Source organism: Coptis chinensis, chromosome 8 (assembly GCF_015680905.1).
Source record: "Coptis chinensis isolate HL-2020 chromosome 8, ASM1568090v1, whole genome shotgun sequence".
NCBI lineage: Eukaryota > Viridiplantae > Streptophyta > Magnoliopsida > Ranunculales > Ranunculaceae > Coptis > Coptis chinensis.
The window spans coordinates 87,991,160-88,014,559 of NC_141463.1; the positions used below are offsets into that span (position 1 = coordinate 87,991,160).

The 23,400-nt window shown below is 40.0% G+C and overlaps 1 long non-coding RNA gene across 1 annotated transcript; it reads left to right on the forward strand.

The window, feature by feature from the left end:
• Positions 1–7,786: 7,786 nt before the first annotated feature.
• LOC147483958 (uncharacterized) lies at positions 7,787–8,619 on the forward strand. Its single transcript, XR_015204370.1, has 2 exons — positions 7,787–7,837; positions 7,938–8,619. It is a non-coding gene; the product is annotated as an uncharacterized LOC147483958 (long non-coding RNA).
• Positions 8,620–23,400: the final 14,781 nt, after the last annotated feature.

A 23,400-nucleotide genomic window follows, 5' to 3' on the forward strand; every position in this document is an offset into this window, starting at 1 on the left:
TCAATTTTGACGCACTTTCTTGAATGGTGCATAGTCAAGGTGGCAGTGATACTTGTGGCATCTTGTGGAACTCAGAAGCGGTCGGAAACATAACCGCAGATAGAATGATGAAAAGATGAAGATCGACCGATGCAAAGTCGAGGGGCTGGAAACGAACGGATGAGTAGGCAGTATTTTTACCTAAAGCAAAGCTTTGCCTCCGTGATTCTCCATTTCTCCTTGAGCCATACTTCTTTTCTACAACATCAATGAGATTAGAACTCAGTCTAATTAAACTCCCCAAATGTAACCTAAAACCAGCAATATTGAACTTTGAAAATAAAAAGGGAGAAAGAAGTTATCAAAAAAAGCACCGGTCTATCATTATGATGTTTCCTATCTAGAGCCTAGCTAGCAGACAACATTAGATACTATCCAATGGACATAATGATGCAATGGAACACAACCCTCGACACAGTTCAACTTAACAACACTTGATAAAACTCTAACAAGGCTGCCATATCTAAACCACTCTTAACAAGTCCAGACATCAATGAAGTCCATGACGCGCAGATAAAATATCATTAGAACTAGTGAACATTTAGAATCAAAGAGTTTTGAATAAAGCTATACTTACAATCGACAGATTACGTATTATTTTTCTCCGGACAATTTCTCGAGTCATGGTTAGCAATCTGTCCACATCTGTGACACTTTCTTCCTGAATTGTTTAGGGCTATCTCTTTGGGGGATTTCCATCTATCCGCTTTCTTCTTCCCCCTCCCTTTTGTTTGAGAAATGTTGGGATTCAAAATCAATAGCTGAAATAAAGACCGAATTAAAATAAATATTTATATCAAATTAAACACTAAATTTATATAAAATTAAACATTCAAATAAAAAAAACCTGTGATGTATTAACCGAAGGTATCGAAGGCTCTGCAACTGGAGGCTTTGCAACTTCTGCGTCTCCTTTGTAGGAAGTCTCATTAAACTTTGAAATTTCAATAGCCATTTCACCAATCTTTTCAATAAAATATGAATAACCCTCAAAAGTATGCGACGCATCGTAAGCCACTTGAGAAGCAACCTTGATAGAATGAGCCACTCTCAAAGGTTCATTTGAGACATTTCCGACCACAAATCCCAAGATCAAACTCCGCTCTATAAGTGTTAGACTTTTGCATCCACCGCGTCAATCTAAAATGGTTTGGAATCTCTTCAATCTCGTAGCGCATAAAAACCTTTAAGATATGACCACAAAGCAAACCCATAAACTGAAAGTACTTGCATTCGCAGTCTCCCTCTAAGGTTCCTCTATCGAAACTCACTCTCCAAACTGAATTCTTCAGTGGGTCTCTCCATTTCACCATGTAGCTTCCAGTTCCATACCTGTCAATTTGTTCCCCATCAATTTTGTACTCCATCTTTGCCTTTTCTAGTTGCTCTTTAAATTTATTGAATATTGAGATCGTATAGACCTTCGCGACATGCATAAGGATGAAAGCATCGTTAGGCACAATCCGTGAACTATGCTTTCGGTCGCGGTGTCGGAATCTCTTTCTTTCCTAGCAAGCAAAGCCAAAGACTTCTCATTACCATGTACAAACTGCATAAGCGTAGTCGTCGAATTGACAAACTGGTCATAATGAGCATTCATCGATTCACTTCGACCAGTCGTGTGCATACCAAGACAAAAAGGTGCCACCGAGATAACAAGGAACCCATTTCTCCCATTGAATATATCTCTGTCAACCAAGGATTTTCGGACAACTCATACTTCTCAATGATTGTACACCATCTTCTCTCAAAATCAACAATCCTATACGGAAAAGAAATAGTGTTCTTCAACTCGGTTACCAATGTCTCAAATTTGGTAAATGACATCTTCTCTTGAATTTCTGCATAATATGCCAAAGACGAGAACGATGACGAAGTATTAGGAAACACTTTGGCAATGGCTGTTGTCATCGCTCTATCCCGGTCGATTGATGATTGCGGTTGGCATGACGACCACCCATGGCTGCAAGCCAGGCCTTAAATAGCCATATGAATGTATCTTTCGTCTCATCAAGCAACAATGCTAAACCAAACTGAATCGACCGATAATGATGGTTGACTCCAGTAAAAGGGGCAAAAGGCATGGAATATGCATTGGTACGATATGTGGTATCAAAAGACACAACATCCCCGAAATATTCATACTGGCATCGAGACCTCCCATGAACCCAGAAAAAGTTCACCGCAGTCCCATTTTCATCTAAATCAATAGCGTAATAGAACGGGGATCCTCAAAGACTCTTCAAGATAAAATATTGCAAAGACGGCGGTTGCATCACCTTCTTTAGGCATCTTTTCTCGGGTCAAACCATAATAATGGTTCCAACAATCTTTTCGCGGTAAACCCAACTTCATCTCCATGGAAAACAGATGCCACTTTCCCAACAGATAAACTGTTATCACTAAATATCTCGGTCAAGCACTTCGCTGCTTCAGGCATATGTTTGTTAGTTTTCATGCAAATTCTCTTTGATGGGGTCACCAGACCGTGACTATGGTCATTATGAGCAACGCTGACCTCATATATCTCTTCATGCATTCTTTTCTTAATAATAATTCTAGCTTGGCAACCACACGGATAGTTGATGTATTTCTTGATCGGACTTCATCTCTCTTGTTAACCCCTTCACGTGAGCAAACCAGTAAACAACCACTAACCAAATCCACCTGATTTTGTTGCTTGGAAGTCGTCCGAACACGAGTCTCAAATCCCTCTTGTTGACCATACTCTTTGTAATAAGTCTTTGCCTCGTCAACACTTGTAAAAGTCATTCCTATATAAAGAGCAGCTAATGTTTGCGTGCCTTGAACAGGGGCTTTAGTAGACGAAGACCCAACTACGTCTTCTTCGATATTGATTGATGTCTCTGTCTCCATTTCTATAAATCGAAAAAATTAAAAATATAAATAACTTAAACAGTCAAAAATCCCAATGTACATAAACAGTGTAAATAACTTAAATATCAAAACTTAAATATCAAAACTCTGACAGAGTTCACCGAACTCTGACAGAGTTAACCAAATATGCTACTTCACCGAACTCTGTCAGAGTTCAAAACTCTGATAGAGTTCACCGAATATGCTAGTTCACCGAACTCGAACTCGACGAGTTCAAAACTCGACAAAGTTCACGAATATGTTAGTTCAAAACTCGACAAAGTTCAAAATATGATAGTTCACCGAACTCGACGAGTTCAAGTTCAAGAGTTCAAAACTCGATAGAGTTCATCGAACTCGACAGAGTTCAAAACTCGACGAATCACGGCATGAAGAATAACGACGGACTTCAAAACTCGGCGTGAGTTCAAAACTCGACGAATCACGGCATGAAGAATACGACAGAGTTCACCGAACTCTGAAAGAGTTCAAAACTCTGACAGAATACGACAGAGTTCACCGAATATGCTACTTCACCGAACTTTGACAGAGTTCAAAACTCTGATAGAGTTCCGCGAGAACTCGACGAGTTCAAAACTCCGGCGAATCACGGCATGAAGAATATGACGAGTTCACCGAACTCGAAAAGAGTTCAAAACTCTGACGAGTTCACCGAATATGCTAGTTCACCGAACTCTGTCAGTTCACCGAACTCTGACAGAGTTCAAAACTCTGACAAAGTTCACCGAATATGTTAGTTGTTCACCGAATATGTTAGTTAACCGAACTCTGACAGAGTTCAACCCTCTGATAGAGTTCACAGAACTCTAACAGAGTTCAAAACTCTGAAAGAGTTCAAAACTCTGATAGAGTTCACCGAACTCGACGAGTTCAAAACTCTGACGTAGAATCACGGCATGAAGAATACGACGAGTTCACGAATATGCTACTTTCGCGAACTTCGCCGAGTTCAAAACTCGACGAGAATCACGGCATGAAAAATATGACGAGTTCACCGAACTCGAAAAGAGTTCAAAACTCGGCGTAATACGACAGAGTTCAAAACTCTGACAGAGTTCACCGAATATGCTACTTCAACGAACTCGACAGAGTTCAAAAACTCGACTGTATCACGGCATGAAGAATAATGACAGAGTTCACCGAACTCTAAAAAGAGTTCAAAAACTCGACGAGTTCACCAAACTCGAAGTTCAAAACTCGACGACTTACATGAAGAATACGACAGAGTTCACCGAACTCTGAAAGAGTTCAAAACTCTGACAGAGTTCACCGAATATGCTATTTCATCGAACTTCGTGAGTTCAAAACTCGGCGAGAATCACGGCATGAAGAATAATGACGAGTTCAAAACTCGGCTGCGAGTTCACCGAATATGCTACTTCAACAACTCTGAGTTCAAAACTCGATAAAGTTCAAAACTCGGCCGAGTTCAAAACTCTGACGTAACGGCATGAAGAATACGACGAGTTCGAAACTCGAAAAGAGTTCAAAACTCGAACGAGAATCTGACGAGTTCAAAACTCGGCGAGTTCACCGAATATGCTACTTCAACGAACTCTGACAGAGTTCAAAACTCTGACGAGTTTAAAATCACTACGGCATGAAGAATACGACGAGTTCACGAACTTTGATGAGTTCAAAAACTCGGCGTATCACGGCATGAAGAATACGACAGAGTTCACCGAACTCTGAAAGAGTTCAAAACTCTGACAGAATACGGCATGAAGAATACGACAGAGTTCACCGAACTCTGACAGAATACGACATGAAGAATACGACAGAGTTCACCGAATATGCTAGTTCACCGAACTCTGACAGAATACGGCATGAAGAATACGACAGAGTTCACCGAAATTGTCGCCGTCTTTAAACGAGGGTATTAATCATAACTATAATCATAGCAACCTAAATTAAATCAAAATTCAAGTTTTTATGGTATAATGACAATCCAAGTGTCAATTAAAACGTTACAATAGGCAAGCACCATAACCAAAAGTGCACTATAGTTGAATTGCCAAATGATACTTGTCAGAGAAGAAGAAACCAAATGAAGAAACCGAATTGCCAAATGATGAGAAGAAGAAGCCGAGAGAGCCGTAGAGAGAGGAGAACCCAATTTCCAATTATTTTTTTTGTTAGATCGGTTATTTTTTTTGTTAGATCGGTTTTTTTTTCTTTTTTTGAGAAGATGATGAGGAAAATACGTTTTTACCCTCATTGAGATCTTCAGATCTTGAGGGCGGATCCGACGGCTCAAGAGAAGAGTGAGATAAGAGTGGCACCCTAGACAAACCGAAAATATATATATATATATATACAGCCCCGCTCTTAGACGGACGTCCGTTTACGGACTTTACTTAAAAACCGAAATGTCGAAATATAATCTCGCGGGTTTTAAAGCCGGATCCTCAAAACTCTCTCACTCGCTACCTCTCCTATTCTCTCTCCAAACATAGAGTGACCTGTCTCCTCTTCTGTACTCTCTTCCTCTCATGGGGTTTCTCTTTTCTCTATTTCTCATCTTAAAATTTCTATTAAAAACGAGGTTGCAAATTCGCGTGTGAAGAATGGTGGAGAGATTGAAGAGAAACAAAAAGAAAGTCATGTGGAGAAGGAGAAGAACAGAAGATTGTTTTAGAATTTATCAAATGGTTTTTGGTTGCTGTCGACGATTACTGTAGATTCATATAATTTATCCCCAAAGAATGCTCCTTCTGCAAATGAAGTAACCTCAAAAATTGTTTCTTACAACCATTTTGTCTTTAGGATTTAGGACCAGTTCATGTTGTGAAGAACGAATATTGCGGTTATCAAGCTGCAGTTTTGGTGTTATTCAATAATATTACTTGTCGTAATCTTTCTGTGGTCACAGCTAAGGAGTGTGGTACATTCTTGTTAGAGACTTCGAATAGCTACTCGTTATTTGTAGATTTGCATGACTTGTATAAATATATCTCGTTATGTGTCTTTAACCCCTCCTGTGTATCGATTAGGAGGAACAATATTTATCTTTCTTTCAGCATTAAAAGCGGGGATGGAAGTTCTTCCTCATAGTTTGGAGGAAAAGCTGACCTATCCATATGGTATGATAGGAAAATATTTAGAATTTAGTGGCCTCTGTAGAAGTTCATGTCCCCAAGTTTTGTTGGTATTTTCGGGTCATGAAGAGGTCGACAATGTTGTTCATCACCGGTTATGTGATGAGCCATTGTCTCGATTATCAGTTCATAGAGAAAATAGGAGTCCCCTTCTCTAGTAAATGAAATATGATCTATTATGGAGTACATTTTGAAGAATGTTCATTTTCGGGATGTAGTGTTATGACCGCTATGACTAAGTGTTTTTGTTGCCCTCTCCCTACCGACTCAATATTTCGATATTCAATAATTTGTTCATTTGTCTTGCATAAAACATTAGATCTGATGATATGAGTTCTTTGGTACCTTTTTTCTTCTTCTAAATTTCATTGTGAACCTCGAATATTCCTTTGACTGCTACAGGAGCTCTTATTGTTAGAACTTAGTGATAGTGGACAGACGAAAAAGATAGAACTTACTGGTACTCTAATAGTGTATGGTTTGGATGGTGATTACATATTGAGCAGTTGGCGCACAAGCGCATAACTTATTTAGATTTTTGTGTGTATATAATGTCTTTAACGTTTAGTATTTTAAAGTTTAAACAGTCATAAAAAATTGGCTGCAGTTGTAGACCACTATGAAAACTGCACATAATTGATTTAAATTTCTCATATAACCGCATTAGTTGCATTTACCTAACTGTATATTGCTGTCTCTAGAACTTTTAATATCTGGTTGGATCATAATACTTACGAAAGCAGGGAACAATTAGAGTACTGGTCTACTATGTTGTATATGGGTTTTTCCTACCAGTTAATTTAATTATGTAATGAAATGTACACGATATGTCTGTCAATGATCCTTGTTCTTGTGTAGATGAGGAATCTATTGTGGGCAACATCAAAGCATGATGCATACCTGATAGAGAACTACTCTGTCATGCATTGGTCATCTCTGCTCCGAAGTGGTCAAGAAGTACTCAATGCAGCCGGACAGATTGTGCCCGCCATGGTGTGTAGGATCATTTTACACTGGAATCTTCATTTCTATTGAGACAGATCCATAAAGTGATTTGGTTAATGTTACTTCAACAGAAACGTGCTAGATCCTTTACACAATCACTTTCAAGAGTACAAATTAACACCATGGCTGTTAAGGATAATCTAATGGTGGCTGGTGGTTTCCACGGGGAACTTATTTGTAAGGTAGTAGAATTTTCAGAATTCAAGGACCCAGATGACGTGGGCATTAATTTTGAGAATTATAACTTAAGCATTTAAATCAAGCTTACATTTTTCTCTTTGGTGATTTATTATCTTTGCCAATTATCGAATTGCCACAGGGTTGGCTTTTTGTACAAAAATTACGATGGTGAGAATGCTATCACCAATGATGTGGACTGTACCAAAGCTGCTAAGTAAGAACATGTTCACCACCTCTCCTCTATCCTTTCTCTTTAAGTTCCTCTTGCATGCAAGAAATGCAAAATTGAACTTACAAACCCCCCCGCCATTATCTAACTTGTTTTCCGCAGCGGCACTACAAGACCTGATGACGGGAAACAATGATCCGCAGATGAGGGTTTTTGACGAAAATTTTGCTTGCCTTGGTCGGTTCACCTTCCCCGGTCCGTGAATGTGAGTACACTGCAGCATCAATCACTTTAACACAATTTGTGGCGGGCAACTTGTTTGTCATATTTGGAATATTACGCTAACTCTTTGATGTCTGGCGTAGAACACTTCATTAGCCGACGGAAAGGCGCTATCGTTCTCGGTGACAATGTGAATTGCCTTATTGTTGATGCTCAGTCGGGAAAAGTAAGTGCAATACTTGCATAATCAGCTAGTATAATCTAAATTAGTATTTATGGTGGTAACTTGGTTATATCCGAGAAGGCTGATATTGATTTCGTTGCAGGTGGTTGGGAGTCTTAGAGGACATTTGGACTATTCCTTCACCTCGGCTTGGCACCCAGATGGCGGGATCCTAGCTACTTGGTAACCGGGACAACATCATGCAGACTCGGGGACGCGAGGAATCCTTCTCGATCACCTTGGCTGTGCTCAAGGGTAGGATGGGAGCTATAAGAGCAATCAAGTTCAGCTCAGATGGCCGATTCATGGCAATGTCTGAGCCAGCAGATTTTGTTCACATCTATGATACACAATCTGAGTACAGCAGAGAGCAAGAGATTGATCTTTTCGGTGAGATTGCAAGAATATCCTTCAGCCCAGATACCGAGGATCTCTTTGTGGCAGTGGCTGATCGTACCTATGGAAACCTTTTGGAGTATAACAGGAAACGTAGCAATCAATATCTATACACTATCATCTGAATTGGGTTGCTGACGGTTTATTTAGAAAATTTTGAATACAAAATAGTAGTTCTCAAGGGAGGTTCGATTAATATGTGTGCAATTGTAAATTAGATTCTTGTAGGAGTGTTGTTTGGGCAGCCAAAAGTGAAGATAGTTTTGTGTATATATAGTTTATGGGGAATGTTAAAGTTTTGTAGTGGAAAGGTGTACTATATATTGTTGAAAGTGGCTGCTTTCAATGTGAGAGTTAGCTCTCGCAAGGAATCCACATTTGGTTAAGTACTCTTTCTTGTTTCGGAATTTACCAAGCCTTTCTTTTGACTATTCTCTTTAATCCACATTTAGTTAAGTACTGAATAGGAATCAAGTGCTGCAAATGTATCATATCCATTCTGAATTTGATACATATACTTCAACATTATTCTAGCAGTTAGTACAAGCTGGGCTTCAAATTGTCTTTGCCAGTAGTCTTTGTGTTGCTGGTGCGATTTTTGTTACACACTTGATTATTAGCTAAAAATAATAACAAGTCATAAATTTTCTGACAACTTGATTATTATACAAAAACAACTTTTTAATAGGTGAAAGTGATAACTGGTTTCACTCTTGAGAAGATATAGGAAATCATATTATTGACTTTTTAAAAAAAACTTTTTACTACTTCAAATCCTTAGTTAGATGAGAACGTACCAACATCATATTCATCCAATCATTACTAAAACTGAAAATATATTACTGAAGACATGTCTACTGAAGAAATTTACAATGCCTTATTCTCTATGGACGGACCAATGGAAATCCAAATGTTACCAATACTGCCAACTTCCAAATACTACCAACGATACTAACTTAACACTTCCCCCACTCAAGTTGAGCATCCAGAATACTCAACTTGCTACTACCATGTCATTACCGTTGCCACTACCATGCCATTGTCACGCCACCCTGCCGCCATCGCCAACCGGTTTTCCATTCTCGCCCTAACCAAACAAAAAAACAAACAACCAAACAGTATAGTAACAATTGAAAAAACCATAACTACGTGTACTTAAATGCAACGAGTCATTCTCACCACTAAAGTGGTGTTGTCACCGAGGATAACTTTGTCTATGATTTTCCGATCAGTGTTGCTCGCTGCAACACTTAGGATCAAGGAGCAATGCTTTCAAACCGATCTGGTTCGGGACCATTATTTCCAGCAGACTGTGAGGTGAGGATCCCATTCTGCATGGCATGGAATGCAAAGATGGCGATTGGATCGATCGAATAGTCATCTGACTTCTCTCTGCCTAATGAGACTGAAAGTATGTCCACACCATCACTAATAGCATCATCAAAAGCAGACAAAATATCTTGTGCATCACATCCTTCTTCCCAACAGACTTTGTAAACTGCAATCCTTGCCGAGGGAGGCGCCCCTCTCGCATTGCCTTGAGCCAATCGAAGAAGCTCACATTAGTAACTTGTTTTTTGTTGTCGACGCAATATCATTACCATGTCCCTGTGTATCCCTCGCCGAAACGCCCGAGTTCAAACCTTTTGAATCGTAAAATCGAGCCCCAATAAGCTTGTTGTAGACATTAAACAATAATTTAAGATGATCTAATGAAGCAAGGAATGCACATAATGATATTTCTTATGTTATTGATTATTATATAATTCCTGAAATAAAATGTTGCACCATAACCAATTCCATTCAAAGGCACCAATTCACCATCAATTTAAAAATTGCTACTAAAGTACAATTTCCATTACCAATACTACTACCTAGTAGAAATTCCAGTGGAAGTCAAAAACAGATCATTAAATGTCTTTACCATCATTTGCCGTTTCCATCTATGGAGCATTTCGTCAAACAAATAAGGTGAACAACTACCCAAAGTATACCAGCACTCACCTTATGCATATTTTGAACCCCATGAACTAACTGCCACTGCACCCATCAAATTGCATTTCAAATGGTGAACTTCAAGTACCCAAACTACAATAAATCAACACCTTTGATGCCCAATTCCAACCACCCAACAGTAGATCACTCAATCGAACCTCCACATATCAAAATTGTTGCTGGAAAGGAAAAAGAAAAACCTTCAAACCCTCGTTGCGGAAACGAACAATTTCTGTCACTAAACAATCACTTTTATCTCTCTCTGCTACTCAAACAGTCAAACTGAAATTTTATCTCGCATGAGAGAAAAAGAGAAGACAAGGAGAGAGCGTTATGTTTGAAGATATGATATAAAGATTTTTATTTTTATTTTTTTTCCATTAATTGATATAAAAAGAGAAATATGTTAAAACCCTTCGTGAGTCTGTTCCGTGAGTATGTTTCGTGAAATTTCATTTTTTTTTTTTTGTTAAGTCCGTAAACGGACGTACGTCTAAGAGCGGGGTTGTATATATATATATATATATATATATATATATATATATATATATATATATATTTATTTATTTATTTATTTTTTTTATTTTTTTTAAGACTCTCTTTATAACTCCATAGGGACTCCATATCTTATATGACATCCAAATTATATTTCTCTTTCCAATAATAAAAAAACAAAAATAGAAGCAAATGCCCTAAAAAAAGATGGGTGCCCAAAAAATTCACTGTCGTCATTCTCAATCCCCTCACTCTCTTTCATGTCACAAAATTCTATATTTTTTTTATCACTTTAGTTATATTAATTTTGAATGGAGAAAAAAAATTCATATGATTATCTATCTATTGACTTAAAACAAATGTTTAGATTATTATGTCAAAAAATATGATGATTTGTTTCACAAGTGCACCCAATTCATCTTTTTTTTGGAAGTTAAGGTTTATTTTTCTTTATTTTCTTTCTTTCTTTGGTTGATTTGTTTATGGAAATATCGACAAGTTTTTTATTTACTCTTTGATTTATTTGTTATTTTGGTTTTAGTCATTTAATTAGGTATGTTATTTGGTATATATTAATTTATTTCTATATTTGCTTTTTAAATTTTGGAAAGAGAATAGAATTTTGATGCCGTGTAAAAAATGGAGTCAGAATGGAGTTATCCAGGGAGTCTGAGTAGAACTATTTTTTTTTTTAGTTAGATGTATTTTATTAATTGCAGGCACCAAGACCTGGGAAATATTGCATATCATTTCTGATTTTCTGCCACTTTATTAGCACTATATATACCGCATTAAAACCTGTCCGACCTTATTATGGCAGAGAATGCTATTAAAGAATCCAATCAATTGCGTTCTCCACAAAAGAAATTTTGATTCAAGTTTTACATATGTATCCAATCTTTACATACATGGATAGTGGCATAAATGAGTGGGTATGTGCTATGAACAACCAATTGAGTCGCCTAAATATAGACAATGTTAATATATCATATCATTAGTCTGGCATATTAAAATGAAATTAATTTGAATATAAATTACCAATTGTACGCAACTATACATGTATATAATAGTGTAGGATATATGAATTAGGTGCAGTAAGGTCTTCTCTCAAGTCTCAAAACGTCCCATGGAGCTCTGTTTCAACAATCTCACATTTCTTATAGTGTTTGTTGCACTTTGGGGGTGTTCAACTGTTAGTGCAGACACCTATCCTTGGGATAAAACATATGTGTATTTGAGAAACGAGATTGGAAAGGATGTAACTTTGAACTACCGTTGCCAATCCAAAGACGACGATCTTGGTACACGCACACTCGCTTTCAACAAAACGTGGAGTTGGGGGTTCACGGCAAACTATTTTGGTAGAACACTCTTTTGGTGCTCGATGAAGTGGTGGGATAACAAAAACAAAGTCCAAATTGAGGGAAACTTTGATATATACAGGGGAAAAAGAGATGACTCAATGTGTGGGAACAACTGCACTCGGATTGCAAAACATGATGCTGTATATGCCAATGAGAAGGACAACCCCTTTTTCTATATATATTGTGTAAGTACCCTCTGTTCCACACTACAGTGCATGTGCCCACATACCAGGTCGTCCACTTTCAACTCGTCCCACACCATCAAACCGTACTCCACGACCTAACACCCAGGTCGTCCAACAACATTAGTTACAGCCATTTAGGGAATCAAACCAACTAGTGCAATCTTGGAGCTCAATCAACGCCACAATCATGGAGATATTAATTTTGTAACAACAGAGTAATAGCGAATCATCAAGATAGCACATAAGGTGGATCTACACTTCATAACGACCTGAAGCAAATAAGGAAAGTCAGCTCAAACATCTATAAGTAGAGAGAGATGAACTACGTAAGGCTTGATTCAAGTTCACCCTAAGAAACTTGATACGTAGGCAACTCTTATCCTAAGAATAGTGCAGCCATTCCCTACCATATGAATCATCAGGTCGTTGTACATTGGTGCCGTCTGCCGGTTCATTTTCTTAAGAAAAGCACACTTACTCTTTTCTCAAGCCCACGAAACTGGTAAAAACCACCATGGATACCTCTCTTCAAATGTTGGCAGAACAGATGAAGACATTACAAGACGCTTTCCTTACCTTACAACAAGAGAATCAGACGATGCGCGACCAGACCACCTCAAACGCCAACAATGGCACCACAGAAGCAGTAGAGAACAACGCTTTTGTAGCCATCACCAACACCACCAATCAACGCTTAGAAGACTTCGTCCAAAGATTAGAGAAGTCAAACGACAAAGCCAGCGCAATACAGATTGCTCAGAAGATGCTACAAACGTACAAGGCATCACCATTCACCACTGAAATCAGAGACAAGCAGCCTCCTTCAGAGTTTATCCAACCAAAGTTCCCGTTGTATGACAGTAGCTACTGCCTAGGCAAGCATGTAGCTCGCTTCAGTCAGATCTTTGCACTCTATAGCGCTCCAGACTACGACTATCTGAAGTGCAAACTTTTTCCAGCCAGCCTGAAGGACGAAGCAATAGATTGGTTTTACACACTCCCTCTTGATTCGATCAACAACTTCGACAAGTTAGCTGAGACGTTCATAGCAGAGTTCGTCCGCCGACCTAGACTTTTTGTTTCAGCTCAAGCAAGCTCATGACGAAACAATCCGCGTCTTCCTAGGACATTTTAAGAAGGACCTTCTCTCGCCATTTTAAGAAGGACCTTCGTGCCATTTGTATTATTAAACCTTGTTAAATTTCGGATTTGTTATAGAACTGTCGAAACTTTGGTAAAATTGGTTTTTGGAACTGTTAAAGCTTCGGAAGCTTGAAACTCCGACAGACGCTAATGGCGTCGACGGTCGTTTTGTTTGTTTTTAAATTTGTCGGCTTGAATGGGTTATTGTTGTTTTGTTTTGATTGAAACTTCAAGGACGCGCGAATGGCGGTCGGATCCAGGGACGACCCTGCGATACTGTACGGCGGTTGGGCTGTTTTTGGATTGGTAGTTGTCTTGGTTGGGTGAGAATGGATGAGTGGGGGTTTGAGTGAGTGTTGGAGGTTGGTTGTTGGTGAATGGACGAGCTGCCAAAGCTTTGAGGGAAGCTTGTATGGCGCCAAACGCCATTACTGTGATACTGAGGGTTTTGTTTTTATTTGTGATTTTCGGGGTTGGTATTATTTGGTATTGTTGTGGGTGGTTTGATGATGTTGGGTGGTAGTGGGGATGGTTGGGGGCTGTCGATTGGAGCTCGGAGAGAAGCCATTAATGGCGGTGCGATTTTAGATCTAGATTTGGAAGTGTTTTTTTTACTGGAAATCGGGGGTTGCTTGGTGAATTAAAGTTGTGGGGTTTTCACCCACACCATTTTCGATGTGTTTGTTTGGGGTGGTGTGTGAAGGTTTTGTGGTGGCCGGATTTGGTGGTGGAGGAGAGAAACTGTTGGAGAAGAAGCACTGTTGACGGCTTGGGCTTGGGCCTGGGTCGGTTTCAGTTTTTGGGCCGGTCTAATTTCATTTGTTGTTGGGCCCGATTCTATTTTGGTTTTGGTTGGGCCTTTTCCAATTAGATTGTTTTGTTTGGCCCGATTTTCATTAAGTTTTGTGGACCGGTTTAAGTAAAGTTTTTGGACCGGCTTCAGTTCAATTTTTGGACCGAACCACTTAACTGTTTTTGGGCCCGTTTCTAATATTGCTTGGGCCAGTCCATATAATTTAATATAGATCCCATTTGGGTCGGGTAGAATTAATAAGTTAGTTTTAGACTTTTCGGGTCTAAGGTTTGGGCTTGGCCAGTTGGGTCCGAACCATTACCTTGGTCATGAGCCCATGAGCCATGCACTTTGCCCTTAGCCATGAACCATGGCTATGACCCTGGACCTGTCGAACACGGAAACGACAGTTTGACTTTGACTATGGACCTTTGACCTTTGACCTTTGACCTTTGACCAGGACCTGTTGACCTTTGACCAGTAACGGTTGACTTTGACCTTTGACTTTGACCGTTGACTATGAAACATTGACTTTTCTAGTTTTTCACATATTTGATTATATGGACACACATAGTAATAAAATATTGTCGGAGATTGTATAACTTGGTTGGTCATTATCTAATTTAGATTTGACGTGAGTAGTGTGTAAAACATATACATATTGGGCTTTGATTGTGGACTGTGGACTGTTTAATTGTGCTACGTTTTATGTTGTATATTATATGAACATATGTAGTAATAAAATGCTGTGGAAGCTTGTATATATTTGGTTGTCATTATCTAAGAAAGATTTGACAGTGATGTTGTGTATTTTTGACACGTGACGATATTGAGATGTTAGGAGACATTATATTCCTAATACGCTATAAAAATGTATGCGATACGTTGAAGCATTATGACATGATATCATATGTTGGGATATATATATTAATGTAATATTTTTGGAGGAATTTATATAAACGCTCCATTATTATATATGTGAGATGCTATTATGAGGTAGCATAGTATTGGTGAATATTTGCCCACGGGAGTGTGGTGTAGTGCAATAATATATTGGCACGTGAAAGAATGAAATTTGGTTATGAGATATAATTGAGATGTTTCTAAATATTGTGCTTTAGTGCAATAAGGTAATTGACCTGCACGTGATATAGTGGAATTTATTATGAGTCATTAATGTATGACACCTGAATAAATTACGTAACGAAAATCCTAGAACCTGACTACCACAACTCATGTGATTGGCCCTTCCGGGCGTTTCGGTTAAAATTTGAATGGCCGCCGGTAAGATGTGATTGGCCCTTACGGCGTTTGATAAAATTTGAATGGCCTCTGGCGTAGTCGAATAGTGGCTTGATTATTCCGTTCGCAAAATAGAACGATGATGCATAATATTTTATGCGAATAGTGGCGGTGCTTACATAGATTTGGCTTCCGTGTGAGGATTTACCTGGTGTGCGGCATCCCGCTCAGGGTAGTTACGCACGGAGTGGCTCATTATGTAAGGGAGGCATGTGGATGTACATGTTCGGCGTTGGGTAGCGATTGTGGTAGCCAGGGAAACTAGGTAAGACATAGATACGACGTGATTTTAGGGACACGTAAAGAAAGTCTGAAATAATCTAATTATGGTAACATGCTTGGTTGGTTATTTGTTTAGTTAAACCTAAGGCGCCTCGATGGAGGAACTACCTGCCTTATTTATTATGTGTATAGTTTGTTGTGTGGTTAGTGGGAAGTTAAGGAGCCTCAGTGGAGGAACTACCTGCCTTAATTATTATACTTAAGGATGCTGTATTAGTTGTTGGAAGTTAAGGCGCCTCGGTGGAGGAACTAACTGCCTTATTTGTTGTGTATATATACGTATTATTATATGTTGTTTTTAGGGCTACTCACACCAGCATTGTTTATAATGCTGACCCGATTTGCATGTTTGCTTATCGGGTGTGTTCATTAAATGAACATAGTTGATAAGTCTTGACAGGTTTAGTGTTGAAGAAGGTTGGCTGCTGCTTGTGGTTGGCGTTAGCATTGCTTTTCAGGATATGTTTTGTTTTCCCTTAAGGTGATATAGATTTTCAGTCTAGACAATGTTTTTGTATTCTCATTTGTATATTTAATTAAAGAGTTATTGAAAAGAGATTTGTAACATAATCTTATTTTGTAAATTTTTGTAAGGAAGAAGGACTTTTGTTTAAGTTAAAATTTTATTGGTTTTTAATTATCCGCATATTTAAACTGTTTATGGGTTTTTGGAAGTGGAGAGTGCGTCACACCTCGGAGATCGAAGAGTCGGGGACAAATAATGTTTTTTCCGAATTCTGTCGAAATTCGGGGTGTGACAAATGCTCTCTTTACTCTACTCATCTCGGAAGTTCCGACCTTACTTCCAATAGCACAACATTAAGGTAATCACCGATGTACCCCTAAAGCAAGTACTGAGTTCCAGCAACAAAACAACTCGAATGGCCAAGTGGGCTGAAGAGCTCAGAGAGCACCACATAGAGTTCGTTCCCAGAACGTCTCGTAAAGGACAGGTCGTTGTTGATTTCCTTGCAGACTTCCCCGTCAAGGACAACAATTGGGAACCCGAGCCCATCACTTCACTCCATCAGCCAGCCACCCCAGACACATGACACCTCTACAAAGATGGAGCGTGCAACAATAGCGACAGTGGACTAGGGGCTATGTTAACATCACCAGAAGGCACCCAGCTATAAAAATCAATTAAAATCGATTTCGCAACGTCCAACAACAAAACGGAATACGAAGCATTGATCATAGGCCTCCGCATGGCACAACAACTACAAGTCCCAAAGCTTAAAGCTTACAGCACGACTCCCAGCTAATCGTCAAACAAATCACCAAAGAATATGTCACGAATGGAGCAAACTTGGCAAAATACGCTCAGGCCGTCAATGACCTCATTAGATCGTTCAAAACGTTCTCGTTGGAGCACATTCCCATGGAAGATAACAGACATGCAGACAATCTAGCTTTCTTAGCCTCAAAGACACAAGAGGTTTGCCCCAGCACAGTCTACATTGACATCCTGGAAATGCCCGCATACCAGAAAGAAAGTGTCAACAGCCTCACCGACTTTCAGCCCTCATCCGAAGAAGAAGTCACTCAATCTTGGATAGACCCATTCCTGAAATATATTTTACAGGGTGAGCTACCGGCTGAGGCAAAGAATGCTCATGCAATACAATTTTGAGCTCTAAGATACACAGTAATCAACGGATGATTATTCCGTAAATCAGCAGGAGGACCCCACCTAAGGTGCATAACTTCACGCGAAGGCCAACTCATTTTCGATGAAATTCACAAAGGTGAATGCGGCAACCATGCAGGAGCAAGATCCCTGGCACATAAAGCAAAGCACATAAAGCAATAGCCCAAGGGTATTATTGGCCAGGCATGCATATCGAGGCAAAAAAGTACGTTCTTAAATGTCTCCAATGTCAAACATTTGGCCACAACCACCTAAGTCCAGCAAGGGAGTTGATCAATATTGTAAGCCCATGGCCTTTCCACATGTGGGGGTTAGAGATCATGGGACCATTCATCCCACAAAAGAAAACAGGGCTCAAATATGTCCTGGCAGCCACAGATTACTTCACCAAGTGGGTCGAAGCAATCCTACTAGTCCAAGTCAAGGAGGTCAACGTCATCAACTTCATATGGATCAATATCATCACAAGATTTGGTCTACCCCACACCCTCGTCATGGACAACGGAACCCAATTTGCTGGCACAAGTCAAGGTCTTTCTACAAAAATTAATGGTGCATCACTCAAGCATTTTCTACACCTAGATATGCACAAAGCAATGGCTAAGTAGAGGCCACAAACAAGGCCATCAAAGAAAACCTCCAAAAGAAGTTGGAGAACAAGAAAAGCCAATGGCCAGAGTAGCTCGAGAACATTCTATGGGCATACAGAACAATAGCCAGAGCCAGTACAAATGAGTCTCCTTTCACACTTTGCTTCGGAATAGAAGCAGTAATACCATCAGAATTCACACTCACAACCACACGTTCTGACATTGTCGAGTCAGGAGACAATGACAACATTTTGGCAAAAGAAGTTGATCTCCTAGAAGAACGAAGAGAAACAGCTGCAATATCCCTAGCTCGGTACCACCAAACAATCCAACGATCTTACAACAAGAAGGTCATCCCAAAATCTTTTCAAGCTGGAGACCTAGTCCTCAAAAAGACACTAGCTCCAGCCAAACTCGACCCAACATGGGAAGACCCCTACATTGTTGACAAAGTTGTTGAAAATGGCGCATACTGGCTCAAAACTCAGCTCGGTGATATGCTTCCCCGACCTTAGAATACAGCTCTACTAAAGCGATTTTATCAATAAGTTTTTCTCCTGATACGTAAGTCGATTCGAATAAAATTTCATCAACATTTCGAGTACTTATGTCATTTTTTGCATTACATAAATACAATGCTTCTTACACTGCGCAACCCGACCTAGGACATTACAATGTCAGGTCGTACAACAAAGACGGAGTCTACAATGACTAAACTACAACCACGCAGTGGTTACTTATCAATCAATTCAAACAAGGTCCCCCAAAAGGACCCTAAATAAACTTAACACCAACGCCAGGGTTAAGTATGATTCAACTGTGATTGCCACTCAAAGGCCAATTATCATACAAATACAATCTAGGGGACCCCCAAAAGGACCACAAGTCAACTTACGACCTCAAAAAGGGTTTAAGTTAGACTCAACTATAATAGCCATTCAAAGGCTTATTATATCAATAAGAGGTTCCCCCAAAAGGAATGACTCAGCGCATATACCGTACCTAAGGACGTGACAAAGCCTACGTGCCAACTACGCAAATATATCAGGTCGTGTACAAACGGCCTACGACCTTTTACAATCAGACGACCTAGCAAAGTCAAACAACACATCAGTACTACTACTATACAACACAGGTCGTCAAACAGCAAATCAAAAACAACAATAGCAATCACGTGCATACTTCAGGTCAATTCCAACAAGTAAGTAATTTAAATATTTCTACTTAAGTACAAGTTCGGTTAGATTTTGAGGCCCCTAGGTTATCCCAAGAAAACGACCTCAATATCCCCATATATATTGTTCAAAGATATAGAGTATCAGTATAAAAAACAAAGAAGTGTTTAAATATTGTTCAAAGAGCCCTCAACCCAAGATCAAACACAAGACGTTCAAGATCACAAAACATGAGAAACTTGCTCTACGTTCAAAGGATCCAGCACACAGTCCTCTGAAGAAATAGAACCGCTAGCAGGATCAACAACCACTTCAGGCATATCCAAGAGAAAAACAACAGGAGGAACAACTGGAGGAACGGCTGGAGCAGCACCTAGGTCGGTTGGCAGGTCAAATCGTCTATTAGCATCTACACCAGTATCTTTAATAGACACTGTTGCAGCCCCACGTTCAACTTCCATCTTCAGGAGCTCATACTTACGATCTAGCTCCAGATAATCATCTACTAGAATGTAAGTATCACCACCCTCCACCAAATCAACCAGGTTGTTATACTCAGTCTCAGCTCGTTTAGCAACGGCCCGCGCCTTCTTGCACTTGGCAACCCACTGCTGAACCTCCAGCTTTGTAGAGTCATAAGATGGTTGCAACATAGCCACTTTCCCACCCAGCTCTTTCACCTGAGTCCTTAGCCCTGCGACCTCAGCCCTCTCCACCTGTTGCTCGGTCACCAGCTTGTCGTAAGCCTTTTTTGCTGGCATCCAACTCCTTCTTGTACAGATTGGAGATAGATGCCAGCTCCCTCAATTTCCTGTACATGGCCAGAACCTGACAAATAACAAATTAAGATTAGACCAGATCTATATTGACAAAACCCAAAGAAAACAAGCTCATAATGGATATACTCACATAACGGCCGGCCGATCCATCTCGCCCGGGTTCACCTCAAGACTCTTTACCATCCGACTTACGCTTTATCCCCATCAAGAACAATGCTCTCCATCAACCCTCCAGCAACCAACGTGGACTTGAAACTGCAGTCCCCATTCTTCACAAACTTCCTCAGACAGGTAACAGGGTCCTTATACATGACGAACCTGTCCAGAACGTCATCTTCACTCTTGTCGCTTGGGGCCGCACTCCCTGATCCCTTGCACGGTTGAGCAGCAGGCTCACCATCACCAACCTTCTTCTTACCACGGGCCTCAGCTACCCCAGTGTCAACAGCCAAATTAATCAGATTCATCCCCTTCAAAGGTACCCAACCTGAAGAAGTACGACCTTCCAACAGTACTAAGTCGTTCCTCCGACTCAGTTCGGGACCTCTGAGTCCCCTCCGTCTCAACCACTTCGGAGCGCCTCTTCAAAATAGGCTTCCGGAACGAAGTGGGAGCATCACCCTCTCCACCAGCGCTTCCACCAGCAGCAACACCACCAACACTTCTAGCACCCGCATCTCCAGAGGGGAAGCAGAACGATCTGCATCACCAGAGGAGAAGCGGTTGGATGTAGAGCATCCTCCATCCCCCAACTCAGAATGTTGAGATGCCAAATGATTCACATCATCCACCTCAGAGCGTCGGGATGCAGAACGGCTTTCAGCAGTTCCTCCAGCCGTCCTAACTGCCCCAGAGCGGCTATCACCAGCCCCTCCAACCCTTTTCACTCTAGAGACAGGTGTTTTCTTTTGGCTCTCCCTCTCCATGACAGAATCCGAGCTAGAATCAGAAAGAGCAACCACAGCCTTGCGAGCCCTCGCCTTTTGCTCCGCCTTCTTACGATTGATCTTCTCTCCTCCACGCCTCTTAAAATAATGAGCTACCTCCCCCAACAAAGCTCGTTTCTCTTCCAAACTCAAACAAGCAAACCTTTCAATAACACCGGCCTTAGTACGAAAACGAATAGAAATCTCTGCAAAAACAAAACAAATAAATCAGAATGTCCAAATTATAATATACCATACACACAATACGACCTAAAACCAACGACCTACCAGCCAACTTTACACCACGATTTTCAATCTCCAAATAAGGAGGATAATATCTACCCACAACCAACAACGGCCTACACCCCCAATCCTCCTTACTCACCCCCACGATAACAGGAGATTTCCCTTTACCGACCTGAAAACTGAAATTCAGAGCACCCGATCTCCTCACAACAAAATGCTCCAACACATCTGATAAACAAATGTTATAGTCCATGTCATTCAACAAATCTAACACATGGAAAATCCTCCAACTATTCCCAACGAACTGACAAGGGGTTTTTCCCAAAAAATTCAACACCTCCACAGTAAGATGGGAAAAGGCAACCTCATCCTAGCCTTCAACTGTCCATAACAAACAACTACTCCTCCACTCCAAGGGACGTAGTCAGTACCATACAAATTCCTCTCCTCACGCAGGTCGTACATGGTCAGGTTGGCCTTTACCCAGCCAAACTCCTCCCTCAGAGAAGCATAACAATCTTCCGACCTAGGTCTCCTCACATCCTCAGCCCTCATCTCCATCAGTGGAGACGACGAAGCCTCATCACCACTGTGAGACCTAGCTTCAACATCTTCCTCTTCATCACTTACTGTTCTCTCTCTCCATTCATCAACCTCAACCTCACCACTCAAACTATCACTAGTCATAGACATTGCGAAATCAAAGAAAGATTAAAAGGTCAAGTTTTTAAGTTGACAAACACGAACCTGATAGCAAAGGAAGAGGAACTTTCTTTCTTTCTATCGTTCGCTCTGTTTTTTTTTTTTTTTTTTTTCCTTTGCTTGAAAAGTGAACAAATGAAAATGCTTTACAAGTCAAAACCCTTCAGCTGCCAAAACCTCGAGACTACAAAAACGTTTCGTGTTCCCAAACACCTAAATCATTACTCGCCAACAAATTGCCATAATTTCGAGCCCACGAATCCAGCCCAACAATTCCCGCACATCTCCCAAAACATAAATTCAAAACAAACAGTTGTCAGACACGTGCTTTCAAACTTCACTTTTTAACCGTTCTTTTTCCATGCGACAGCTGTCCAAAGAACGAATAAAAAATAAAGGGGGCTGTGTAAGTACCCTCTATTCCACACTACAGTGCACGTGTCCATATACTAAGTTGTCCACCTTCAACTCGTCCCACACCATCAAACCGTACTCCACGACCCAACACCCAGGTCGTCCAACAACATCAGTTACAACCATTTAGGGAAGTAAACCAACTAGCACAATCTTAGAGCTCAATCAACGCCACAATCATGGAGACATTAACTTTGTAACAGCAGAGTAATGGAGAATCATCAAGATAGCACACAAGGTGGATCTACACTTCATAACGGCCTGAAGCAAATAAGGAAAATTAGTTCAAATATCTATAAGTAGAGAGAGATGAACTATGTAAGGCTTTATTCAAGTTCACCCCAAGAAACTTGATACGTAGGCAACTCTTATCCTAAGAAAAGTGCAACCATTCCCTACCACATGAATCATCAGGTCGTTGTCTAGTAAACACAACATTTACATATTGTATAGATGGCCTCGGTAGAAAATGATATGAGAGAACAAAATAAAGCATGAATGGATACAAAAGTGCTGATGAGTGCACCATGATGGTAGAAAAAATATGTGTAATTTGGTTAATGTTATGGTGAACTAATTACTGGTATTTCTTGGAATATAATAAAATTTTATAGGTTTTACATGCCTTTTTCTTTCACGTGATGCATAAGGGTTTGCAAGTCTTGGCACACTCTCATAAGAAGCTCTTGTTTTATCACTAAACACCTCCATACCAACAACTATATCCCCCGCGCGCCCCCGTTACGTCTGGGGATGTGCATATCATTGTTGGGATGTAGAATGCCTATACAGTATGGATCCTACGTTTCCATAATGATGCTAAAATGCGGTATCACTTGGAGTACATCTCCTTTCTTTTCCTTGTTTTCCTATCTTTTGTATCCCCTTTTCTTATTCTTCAATATATTTTCTCAGCTCACTTAGCAAAAAGGAAATGATATATGTATAGAGTCAAAAGTTAGGAATTAAAACAATTTTAACTATATAATTTGTGAATGTTTAAGGACTCAATAAGAAAGATCTTGGATACACCCATAAAAACACTCTCATATCCCAACTTTAAAATAAATAAATAATTAAAATTGTTTTAGACATATTTATGTTCCTATATTGCTATTTTTAATTTGG